This window comes from Penaeus monodon, unplaced genomic scaffold (genome assembly GCF_015228065.2).
Source record: "Penaeus monodon isolate SGIC_2016 unplaced genomic scaffold, NSTDA_Pmon_1 PmonScaffold_4156, whole genome shotgun sequence".
Classification (NCBI taxonomy): domain Eukaryota; kingdom Metazoa; phylum Arthropoda; class Malacostraca; order Decapoda; family Penaeidae; genus Penaeus; species Penaeus monodon.
In genome coordinates this window covers 5001-17500 of record NW_023658952.1, presented here as the reverse complement: position 1 = coordinate 17500, position 12500 = coordinate 5001, and the positions used below count along the sequence as shown (strand labels likewise).

Sequence of the window (12500 nt, the reverse complement as noted above, 5' to 3'; positions counted from 1 at the left end):
GGCTCGGCTCTTGGGCAGCGGCCGCGGGGAGAGGAGGCTGCCGTCGCCTCAACAGCTGTGGTGGGAGTCGTTCGGAGACGACCAGCTGCCAGTCTAAGTACTTGATTTTGTAAAGTTTCTAGGGTTTTTTTTATTCTGTTTCTTTTGCTGCTCCATAGATTGTTATTCCAAATTCTATTTTGGGTTTTATATATTTTTATAAAAAAAAAAAAATAGATTATCTCCGTTTGGTCCCAAGTTTAGTGAAGCAAGTAATTTTCATTATGTTTATTCTATTTAATATTTCTTCTACTTTTAGATTTTCTATATGTTTTTTTTTTTTTTTCATTTTAGTGTGGGAGCATCTAATGTTAATCTTAGAATTTTTTGGATATGAGTGTAGGCAAGTTCCATATTGTCTATTTTTATTCTTGGTAGTTGGTTTATCTTTCTGTTTAGAAAACACATTACTTTACTTTCTTTTAAGTTATTTTCAAGTCCCAGTTATTGGCCCATTCTTTTAGTTTTTGCAGGTCTGTTTCTATTTTATTGGAAGCTTATAGTAGGCTTTATTGCTTGTTACTAAGGTTATGTCATCTGCATATATTATTTTTCTTCCCCTTCTGATAATTCTATTTCATTCATTTGTATATTTAATATTATTGGGCTTATTATTCAAATAGAATCAAAGAGCTTGAATGCATACAAATGACAAATATCTTTTTTAAAAACCAATACCATGCCAATAAAACAACAAACAATTAAATGTATAAAAGAATACAACCCTCAAAGAGATAAAAGATCACTGGTACAATATCCCCATGGTATGATATATCAGAGAATATACAAACAAACTGTATGAATAACATAAAAAATACTCCTCAAATAATCATTCATAAACAATACCAGGAATTAATAAATACTACCTATAAAGATGATATCAAACTTTTCCCAGACAGCTCAAAGATAAAAGAACCAGAATGACCCTCAGCAACAATCTCCATTCAAAACAAAAATATAACAACTATTTGGAAATTACCCCCAAATAGAAATCACTCATGCAGAACTATTTGTCATAAAACAAGGATTAGTTTATATAACAAACAACAAATTAACAAACACAGCAACACTAACAGACTCACAATCATCATTACAACTAATACAAAACCCCAAACCACAGAACTACAAACAAATCACATATGAAATACAAAAGCAAATACATTTACTCTCAAAACCAAAAGACAGTGTTGCAATGGATTCCATCACGTAAAACTTTAAAGGTAAATAAAAATTGCCGATCAAGCTGCAAAGAAAGTCATGAGATAAACATCCCCATATCTAAACCACAGGACACAAAATATACTATAAGAGAATCAAATCAAAGAACTTCAAACAGTGAGAAATAGATTTAAAGAGAATTTTGAACACAAAAAATTATTTCATCAAAGATAATGACCAAAAACCATGGATCAGAGCTAAATACAGAAAACTAGATTCCTTCATATCAAGAATAACAACCAAACACACAAGACTGAAACAACATCTATACAGAATAAAGATGGAAAATGGCCCATTCTGCAGATGGTGCAGGAATCAAAAAGAAAGTGTTGAACACTTTGCCCAAGATTCAACTCTCAAAGAACCAAATTAAAACAAGCTCTCACACAAATTAATATACAAGATTTTAATATAAATCTTCTGATTACAGGTGCATATCAGCCATCAATAATAAAGTACTACATATTGAGACATACAAAGATTTTCCTACAAAGAACAAGACTAATTGACATTAACAGCAAATTAAACTAAAAGAAGAGGATCCAAGGGATATAGACAACCATAGTCTAAAAACCAGTAACAAGAAAGAAGAAGTGATTGAGGATTTCCCAGAAGTGATTGCAGGGATAGGGACAGTCTCTGAGGGGTAAGGGCACTTGTAAACAATTACCAATATCTTCATTTATATCATTTGTAATAGAAAAGATGAGGTTCGTGCGCGATATAATGTGAATGATTAAAACCAGTAATGATTGGATGGCTGTGTGAAATTAAAAAATTTCTGAAAAAAAATCAAATATCACTGATATAATAAGAATATAAAGAAAGTGACAAAATAAGATAGAGGGAAATGGGCACTGCTATTGTATAGAGCATAAAAAATAGATTAGGAGGTACAACAGATACATCTGCAGCAGCCTCATATTAATCGAGAAATCACAAAAATATCCTCTGCATATCAGTGTTCAGAGTCCACAACACTCTCACAGCCAGGATTCTTAATATCTCTTTGGCAAGTTGGCACACAATGCTAATAAAAGGGGCATACACTGGTTTAGGGAATAAACATAAGGAGGGATTAGGTTTGGATTTTGGGTTCACATGATACCCTGGTTTTGGAACTGTCTCTGGAGGTAACAAATACCACAAAGTTTTAGTTTTTAGTTTTGCTTCCTATATGATAGGAGGTAAGTTATGCCTGCAATGATAGTCATATATGGTATTTCCTTCACAAGTTGGTAATAAAATTATGCAACATGGTACATAGTATACATGTACAGGAATATGTAAAGACGAAGGCGTGACAGCAAGGAAAAACAGCACTCACTAATATATGGCCCCCCAATCCCTTGCCCGCTGTTGTCGTGGGTGGGCTTAGGAGGCAGAGACTGGGACCCAATGATGGGGAACTCCCCAACCTTGGGACTCAGCCCTCGACTCAACTAATTTTGCATGGTCTTTTTTTTTTTTTTTTTTTTTTTTTTTTTTTTTTTTTTCTTCTTCTTCTTCTTCTTCTTCTTCTTCTTCTTCTTCTTCTTCCTTCCCACTTTTCGTTTCTGTCCCTTCACTAAACCCTTCTGCTATCCACCTCCTAAGGTGTGATAGCCGTGCTGAAAGGATGAAAGGCTGACTTTGTGCCAGTCCTGAACGGCCTGAGGGAGCCATGGGCACGGTATTCCCCTGATTTAGTTACCTAGCCCTTACCCCTCAAGGGGACCCTGAGGAGTGGACTGTTCTTATCCCCAACATAATCCAGGCTTACCATGGCCAGTAATGAAAACATATCCCCACTATTAGGGGCAATCAGGCTTGCCCCTTTATCAAATAGCCCCAACGATGTAAACCCACCCGATTCCCTGACCCCAGGCTCTCCTTTGACCACGGCTCCGAACACTGCAATAACTACCCCTCATCAATGCCTACTAGTACAGTTGCCAACAATCAACCCTTAAGGAACATTTCCACTCTCCCAGCATGCTCAACTTCAACACCTCTACCCCCACAACCTCCAACATCAATCACCCCATCCTCCCTTATTAATACCTTACAGCCTTATTGCCCACCTCTCCATAACACTACCTCCCTCAACACTACTCCATCTTCGTCACACCCCCGCCCTTACTACCCTACTCTACAACAATCTTGATACTCTCTTTAGCACAGCAAATGGGACTGATTTCGTGTTCCTCCCACAGCTCCCTACTCTACAACAGCCTTCTTCCAACAATGTCCAAAAACAATAGGTAGTTTTTTACGTGTTCCCTCCCACAGTCTCCCAGCCCCCCCCCCCCCCATCACTCCCCGCCGGCCCGCATTCAAGAAGATCGCGAGACGTCCCAAAAGCACGTCTTACGCATCCAAATCTATTTTGGGTTTATATATATTTTATAAAAAAAAAAAAAAGATTATCTCCGTTTGGTCCCAAGTTTAGTGAAGCAAGTAATTTTCATTATGTTATTCGATTAATATTTCTTCTACTTTTAGATTCTTATATGTTTTTTTGTTTTCATTTAGGCGGGAGCATCTAATGTAAATCCTTAGAATTTTTTGGATATGAGTGTAGGCAAGTCCATATTGTCTATTTTTATTCTGTAGTTTGTTTATCTTTCTGTTAGAAAAACAATTAATTTACTTTTTTTTTTAAGTTTTATTTTCAAGGTCCCAGTTATTGGCCATCTTTCTAGTTTTGCAGGTCTGTTTCTATTTTATTGGAAGGCTTATAGTAGGCGTTTATGCTTAGTTACTAAGGTTATGTCATCTGATATATTATTTTCAACCCCTTCTGATAATTCTAAAGTCATTCATTAGTATATTGCATACTATTGGGCTTATATTCAAATAGAATCAAAGAGCTTGAATGCATACAAAATGGACAAATTATCTTTTTTAAAACCAATACCATCTGGCAATAAAAACAACAAACAATTAAATGTATAAAAGAATTACAAAACCTCAAAAGAGAAAAAGGATCACTGGTGACAATACCCCCATGGTATGGATATATCAAGAGAATAACAAACAAAACGTTGAATAACATAAAAAAATACTCCTCAAATAATCATTCATAAACAATACAGGAATTAATAAATTAACTACCTAGAAGATGATATCAAACGTTTCCAGACAGCCTCAAAGATTAAAAGAACCAGAATGACCTCAGCAACAATCTCCATTCAAACCCCTAAAAATATAACAAAACTATTTGGAAATTACCCCCAAATAGAAATCACGCATGCAGAACTATTTGTCATAAAAACAAGGATTAGTTATATAACAAACAAACAAATTAAACAAACACAGCAACACTAACAGACCACAATCACATTACAACTTAATACAAACCCAAACTCACAGGAAACTACAAAAAATCACATATGAAATACAAAAGCAAATTACATTTACTCATCAAAACCAAAAGACAGTTTTGCAATGGATTCCATCACGTAAAACTTTAAAGGTAAAATAAAAATTGCCGATCAAGCTGAAAGGAAAGTGTCATGAGAAAACATCCCCATATCTAAACACAGGACACAAAATATACTATAGAGTGAAATCAAATCAAAGAACTTCAAACAGTGAGAAAAATAGATTAAAGGAGAATTTTGAACACAAAAAATTATTTCAGCAAAAGATAATGCCAAAAAACCATGGATCAGAGATAAATACAGAAAACTAGATTCCTTCATATCAGAATAACAAACCAAACACAACAAGATGAAACAACATCTATACAGAAAAAAGATGGAAAATGGCCCATTCTGCAGATGGTTGCAGGAATCAAAAAGAAAGTGTTGAACACTTTGCCCAAGATTCAAAATCTCAAAGAACCAAATTAAAACAAGCTCTCACACAAATTAATATACAAGATTTTAATATAATCTTCTGATTACAGGTGCATACAGCCATCAATAATAAAGTACTACATATTGAGACATACAAAGTTTTTCTACAAAGAACCAGACTAATGAAATTACAGCAAATTAAACTAAAAGAAGAGGATCCAAGGGATATAGAAAACCATGTCTAAAACCCAGTAACAAGAAAGAAGAAGTGATTGAGGATTGCCAGCAAGTGATTGCAGGGATAGGGACAGTCTCTGAGGTAAGGGCACTTGTAAACAATTACCCAATATCTTCATTGATATTCATTTGTAATTAGAAAGATGAGGTTCGTGCGCGATATAATGTGAATGATTAAAACCAGTAATGATTGGATGATGTGTGAAATTAAAAAATTTCTGAAAAAAATTCAATACAACTGAATAATAAGAATATAAAGAAAGTGACAACATAAGATAGAGGGAAATGGCACTGCTATGTATAGAGCATAAAAAATAGATAGGAGGACACAGATACATCTGCAGCAGCCTCAGTATTAATCGAGAATCCAAAAATATCCATCTGCATTATCACGTGTTCAGAGTCCACAACACTAGCACAGCCAGGATTCTTAATATCTCTTTGGCAAGTTGGCAACAATGCTAATAAAAAGGGGGCATACACTGGTTTAGGGAAATAAACTTAAGGACGGATTAGGTTTGGATTTTGGGTTCACATTGATAACCTGGTTTTGAACTTCTCTGAGGTAACAAAATACCACAAAGTGTTAGTTTTAGTTTTTGGCGTCCTATAGATAGGAGGTAAGTTATGCCTGCAATGATTAGTCATATATGGTTATTCCTTCACAAGTTGGTAATAAAATTATGCAACATGGTACATAGATTACATGTACAGGAATATGTAAAGACGAAGGCGTGAACAGCAAGTGGAAAAACAGCACTCAATAAATCTAGGCCCCCCCAATCCCTGCCGCTGGTGTCGTGGGTGGCTAGGAGGCAGAGACTGGGACCCAATGGATGGGGAATCCCCAACCTTGGGAGCTCAGCCCCGACTCAAACTTATTTTGCATGGTCCTTTCCTTTTTTTTTTTTTTTTTTTTTTTTTTTTTTTTTTTTTCTTATTCTCTTCTCTTCTGCTTCTTCTTCTTCTTCTTCTTCTTCTTCTTCTTCTTCGTCTTCTCTTCTTCCTTCCCACTTTCGTTTCTGGTCCCTTCACTAAAACCCTTCTGATATCAAACCCCCGAAGGTGTGAATAGCCGTGCTGAAAGGATGAAAGCTGACTTTGGTGCAGTCCTGAACGCCTGATGGGAGCCATGGGACGGTATTCCCCTGATTTAGTTACTAGCCTTACCCCTCAAGGGGACCATGAGGAGTGGACTGTTCTTATCCCAACATTATCACAGGCTACCATGGCCAGTAAATGAAAACATATCCCACTATTAGGGGCAATCAGGCTTGCCCCTTTATCAAATAGCCCCCAACGATGTAAACCACCGATTCCCTGACCCCCGCTCTCCTTTGCACCACGCTGCCGAACACTGCAATAAAACCCCTCATCAATGCCTACTAGTTACAGTTGCCAACAATCAACCCTAAGGAAACTTTCCACTCTCCCAGCATGCTCAACTTCAACACCTCTACCCCCACAACCTCCAACATCACACCCCATGTCCCTTATTAATACCGTACAGCCCTATTGCCCACCTTCCTTCCCTCTTTTTTTTCTCCTCCATAACACTACCTCCTCAACACTACTCCATCTTCGTTCACACCCCCGCCCCTTCTATACCCATCTCTACAACAATCTGAATACTCTCTTTAGCACAGCCAAATGGGACTGATTTTTCGTTGGTCCCTCCCACAGCTCCCTACTCTGACAACAGCCTTCTCTTCCAACAATGCCAAAAACAAGTAGGTAAAGTCTCTTTCGTAAGCCGACCCGACCACTCCCGTTTCTTTGTCACAGTAACATCCAAAAAACAAGCTATAGCATTAACAAAACTAACTGACCTATAGTTAAACCCCATCCTTGCAGAACCCCATCCAACCTCAATACTTGTACCGGAACAGTTTCAATTCCACAGCAAATTAGCCCAATCTATGACAAAGATTGGTCAGATTGTGTAGAAGACTTACTTGCCTGTCTCACAGGACTATGATACAACATCAGTACAATGCTACTCCACCCCCCAGAGGTCATCGAAAGAAACCCACTAACATAGCCAAAATTACCTTCCATAGACATGCCGTCCCTTTTACTATACATAGGAGGAGATCCCTCCCTGTTCGTTCCATTACCAAACTCCCTCCATGTCAGTGCCCAAAATTGTGGCGTACTAGGACACCAGCCAAACATTGCCGTTCCACAGCCAGATGCCACCTATGTGCCCAACATGGCCATACACTGATCTAACTGCTTCTGACCACAATCACGCACATGTGCCAACTTTGGCGGCCCCATAATGTATTTATAAGGCTGTCACCACCTCAAATTTGAGTATGAGGTAGCAACTCTCAGATTCAACCTTGGACTCACACTCAGTGAAGCCAGAAGGAAGCACATCGACCATGGTTCTCTCTTACTCCTTACCCACGAATTACTGCTCATTCTACCAATTCTCCTAAACCCACCCCCCTACATCTAACTCCCCCTCTTCTACCTCCTACCTCCCCAGTCCAAAATCTTTGCCATCCCAAAACCCAGACACTCAACTCTACTACAGATACTCCAATCACCACTACAAACCCAACACCTTCCCCTTTCCCTCCTCGCCCTACCAGTAACAGACAGAACAAACGTTCCACCCCCCGCCTTACCCTACCACACAATCACCTTCCCCTTCCTTTTTCTGCCCTACGCTGAGACACCAATCCTCTCTTACCCCCCTCACAAGAAATCCCTTTATCCCCCAAAATCCCCAACCAACTCCTCAGAAGAAAACATGAAAATATTCAAGATTACTTAATGAAAACAGACACCAACCTTCCAAATCTTACAAACTCCTACTCCCCACACTCAAGTAAACTGCGATATCCATCCTTCTCCTAATGATATTACTATACTACTCTTCATCCTTATTGTCTCCTCCCAACAGTAATACTATCTTATACCACCCCATCTTTCTCCCACCCTCATTCTTCTACTGCTTACACCTCTGCAAACTTTTGAGTACCCTTTTTGGGAACTAGCCAAGTGGGATAATTTTTTGTAATTCTCACCTATAGCCCTGTGCTGACAATACCCCTCTATTCCAATAATGTCTCAAAAACAAGTAGGCAAAGTTCCTTTGCTGTCGTTCCATTGTAATGCCTGTCACAAGTTACATGGAGTCCTAAGCTCGTATACTATATACCCTGACTAACCTTCTGCCAAATTCACTCCTTATTAATACTTTTTACTGGAAAACCGTTTCCATCTTTCCGTTTGATTGTCTTGTCTTGACAAGGACTGGTCAGACGGTTGGAAACGACTTGCTCACAGCTTGTCGACTATATGCGTACTAACTATTCCTCGCAAGAGGCCAATTGTAAATCTTACACAAATAATTGCCAAGATTAGCTCTGTAAGACATGACTTCCCGCATTAAGTTTATATTGGTGGGAGTGTCCTGCCCTGTCTGACCATATCAAACTCTACCCCATTAATGGTCAGAAATGTTGATGTTTTGGCCACCCAGCCACAGATAGTCCCCAAGCCAGCCGTCCCTATTTGCCCAACCTTGGTCATGACTTTTCAAATTGCTTGCTCAGTCATGCAGATGTACCAAAGGTGGTGGCTCACATAATGTATTGATAGGGAGCTGTCTCCTCCAATCCTTGCTCTTGTTTTGTGGGGGGGGGCTTAGGAGCAGAGGACTGAGGCCCTATGGTAGGGATCGCCCCTTGCCTTGGACCTCAGCCTTTGCCTCAAATAATTTTGCAGGATCTTTTCACTCCCGCTTTCCTTTGCCTTCTTTCTTCATCCCCTTCTCTATCACTTATCCAATCGTTAACTCATATTTACTCTTTTGCCACAATACTTTTACCATAATGTGTGTAACCTTTCGATGTTCTCATTTTGACCAATGACCACCCTGGCAAATCCACAAACATTGCCTTACGAACTAAAGAATCTTTACCAGGTGGCTTTGGGACCCCAAAGCCCCAGCCTAATGCTATATTTTGTGTACTCCACTAATGACCTTAGATTCAGCAGAAAAATCAATAAATTGAATGAATATAGGAGCTGCCCTGCCTACAAGCTCGATCTGAGGTAGCAGAGTCTCAGATTCAAACTAGCTCTCTTCTATGTGAGGACAGACAAGTAGCATGCTGATGAGGTTGTCTCTTTCTAATTATTCCAAAATGTACTGCGCTCTGCTTACCTCTCCCAATCTGTCTCATTGAAGTCTCGCTCTACTAGATCCTCTTCCTACTACCAGAAAACGATCCTATCTATATTTTCCTTTCCCCTAGTCAAACCCTTTCCAAGTCTAAATCAAGATACTCCAATCTCTACCACTTACCTGGTGCCTACCCCTACTTCCTCACTCTTAACTGTGCACCATATATCTTAAACATCCACTCTAAAGGTTCTAATGCATCTCTCCTACACCCACCTCTCCCTCTGTCCCAGCACCTATTCCCTCTTCTCTTCAACATAAGAAAACTTTGTTTCTCAGACATCCCACCAACTTCCCTCCAGAAGCTCTTGAAGACATCATAAAGTTCCCACAAACATGACCCAAGAGAATCCTCTACCCTCATTGATACCCTAATTCCATCTATTCCTATTCACTCTACATTTCAAAAGTATTTGTTCGATATCCAATCCTTCTCCTTCTCAAGTTCTCCGTACTCCTCTTCCTCCCAAATCACCCAAAAAACACCTCATCTATCCTCTCCATGTGCATCACCATTCCCTCTTTCTTCCCACATTATCCTTACCAGTCCTCACATAGATGCTTTCACGTGACACTCTTACGTCACAACAATGTCCTTCTACAGATCTTTCCCTCATGACTTTCTTCCCTATACTTAACCAAACTTCCTTTGTTCCCATATCTTATCCTCTGGAGTCATCTTCTTCTACAGTATAACTTTCCTTCCTCAGACCACTTACTCTTCATTTGATCTGATCACCCTAACTTAGCCTATCCCCTTTTACAAATCCTCACCATATTCCATGTGCTCCCACTAACCTTTTCCTACTAAATTCTATCCTACAGCATTCTGCAACTTTTGACATCTAAACATATTTTAATTCCTGATCATTAATTCATTACACACCTTTTTGCCTCCAATATTTTACCATAGAGCTATATGACCTTTGATCTAGCGAACATTTATTATTCTAAACCATTTCCATTAACCATTCCTAAGATGTAAGCTGAAAGGATTAAAAGGCAGATTTGGGGCAGTTCGAGCAGCTTCAGGAAAGCCATGGGCACAATACTCCCTGTATAGTATCTATGCCCTTACTCTTCATGGAAGCCCTTGAGTGATAAAACCACTTCTCTTTCCCCACATACCCCAGGTTTACCTTGGCCAATGATGATTTTTACCTTTATAAGGGGCATTGAGGTTTTGACCTTTTCAACTACCCCACTTGAATAACTTTTCCGGTTCCCAACCCCTGGCTCCCTGGATCAAAGACTCTGAACATTGAACTACTGCTACACTACCACCTCCTTGATATTGTCATCTCAGTACATTCCAAATCACCCACCCAGGTCATTAATAAACCTTTAATAAACATTCCTTCCACTTGCCCAACATCCAACACATCATCTCATCCTCCACAGTCTTTTCAATCCCTTCTCCCTTATTATACTCTCTAACTTTACCATAGTGACTACATTGTACCTTCTGATGTGTAGGCACATTATTATTTTAACCATGAGTCTTCATCCTTATTGTCCTACCCCCCTCCCCAACAGAAAAATAATACCTCACTCCACACCACTCCCTCTTCTCCGTATCCTCATCCTTCTACTGCTTCTTTTCTCGTGACCTTTTCAGATTCTTTTTAGCCCATCCAAGTGTTGATATTTTTGTGATCCCCCTACAGACCCTTACTCGAAATAACCTCTTTTTCAACAAGTCTCAAAAAATAATTGGCCAAAGTTTCCTTCTGCATCTGTGCCAATCCATTCATGCCTGTCACAAATTACATCTGAGCCCCAGCTATGCATCATCTAACTGACTGATAATCATGGCCAGACCTATCTTGCTACCCGCACTTTTAATACTTGTACTGGAAACTGTTTCCATCTCCCTGCCTGATGGCCCTGTCTACAACAAGAATTGGTCAGCTACCTGCCCTCATTGACTGTGATGCAGTATCAATACGTGCTACACTATTCCCCCTTAGTGGCTGCTACAAGATTACCATCAGTAGTATTATTACCTTCAACAGACAAAACCCACTTCCACCCATGGAAGTTTATATGGTGGAGAGTCATGCCCTGCCAAACCACTGTTACTCCACAGCCAGCTGTGTGCCCCAACCTGGTTCATGACCATTTCACAATGTGCTTGTACAGGACATACACATTAGCCAGTTGTAGTAACTCCTTAAGGTCTTTTTAAGGAGTGCCCTGCCTACAATTTGAGTTCTGAGGTAGCAGTTCTCAGATTCACCACTTGTCTCACACTATGCAAGACAGACAGGAAGCAAAACTAATGAGTGCATCTTTACTCCCAGCACCAACACTGTTTCTTGCTACATTCCTCTTCCTTCTTCCCCAGATGTCTCTGCAACTCCCAAGTATCTCTTCCCTTGCACCTTTACCCACCTATGTCTACCCCTTTCTCTTGACCTATTAATTTGTCTTTCAAATCAGATACTCCAATGGTGGTGTGTGTTTGTGTGTGTATATATGTAATATATTATATATATATATATATATATATATATATATATATATATATATATATACATAATATATACATATATAACATATATATATACATATATATACATATAATATATATATATACACCACACATGTATATACATAATATATTATACATACATATGTATATGTGTGTGTGTGTGTGTGTGCTTGTGTGTGTGTGTGTGTGTTTGTGTGTTTTGGTGTGTGTGTTTGTGTGTGTGTGTGTGCATGTAGCTAGGTAATGTCTATGGAGCTAGTAAGATCCTAGTTGCACACTCCTTTAGTGGGTCGTGGTAGGCATGGTTGGTTAGACTGACCTCCGGTTTCATACCCAGAGTGGACCTCATGTTTGGGTCTGCGTCAGGGTGGGTTGTTATTATCGATATCAGATGCGACATTGCATTATTCTATCTTCATAAATATACCTCAGTACAACTGACTTAGGATTGAAATTACTAAATCAATTCCATGAGTGCCACGGGATCGTGAGCGTAAAAATTGATCTATCGTTTACTCAATTATGAGTA

The 12500-nt window shown here is 39.1% G+C and overlaps 1 long non-coding RNA gene across 1 annotated transcript in view; it reads left to right on the top strand.

The window, feature by feature from the left end:
* Positions 1–1785, top strand: part of LOC119570846 — a 1805-nt gene extending 20 nt beyond the window's left edge. Inside the window, exons 1-2 of the long non-coding RNA XR_005228475.1 lie at positions 1–97; positions 1688–1785. The exon at positions 1–97 is cut by the window's left edge and continues 20 nt beyond it. This is a non-coding gene — a long non-coding RNA (uncharacterized LOC119570846). The remainder of the gene's footprint in view (positions 98–1687) is intronic.
* The last annotated feature ends 10715 nt before the right edge of the window (positions 1786–12500 follow it).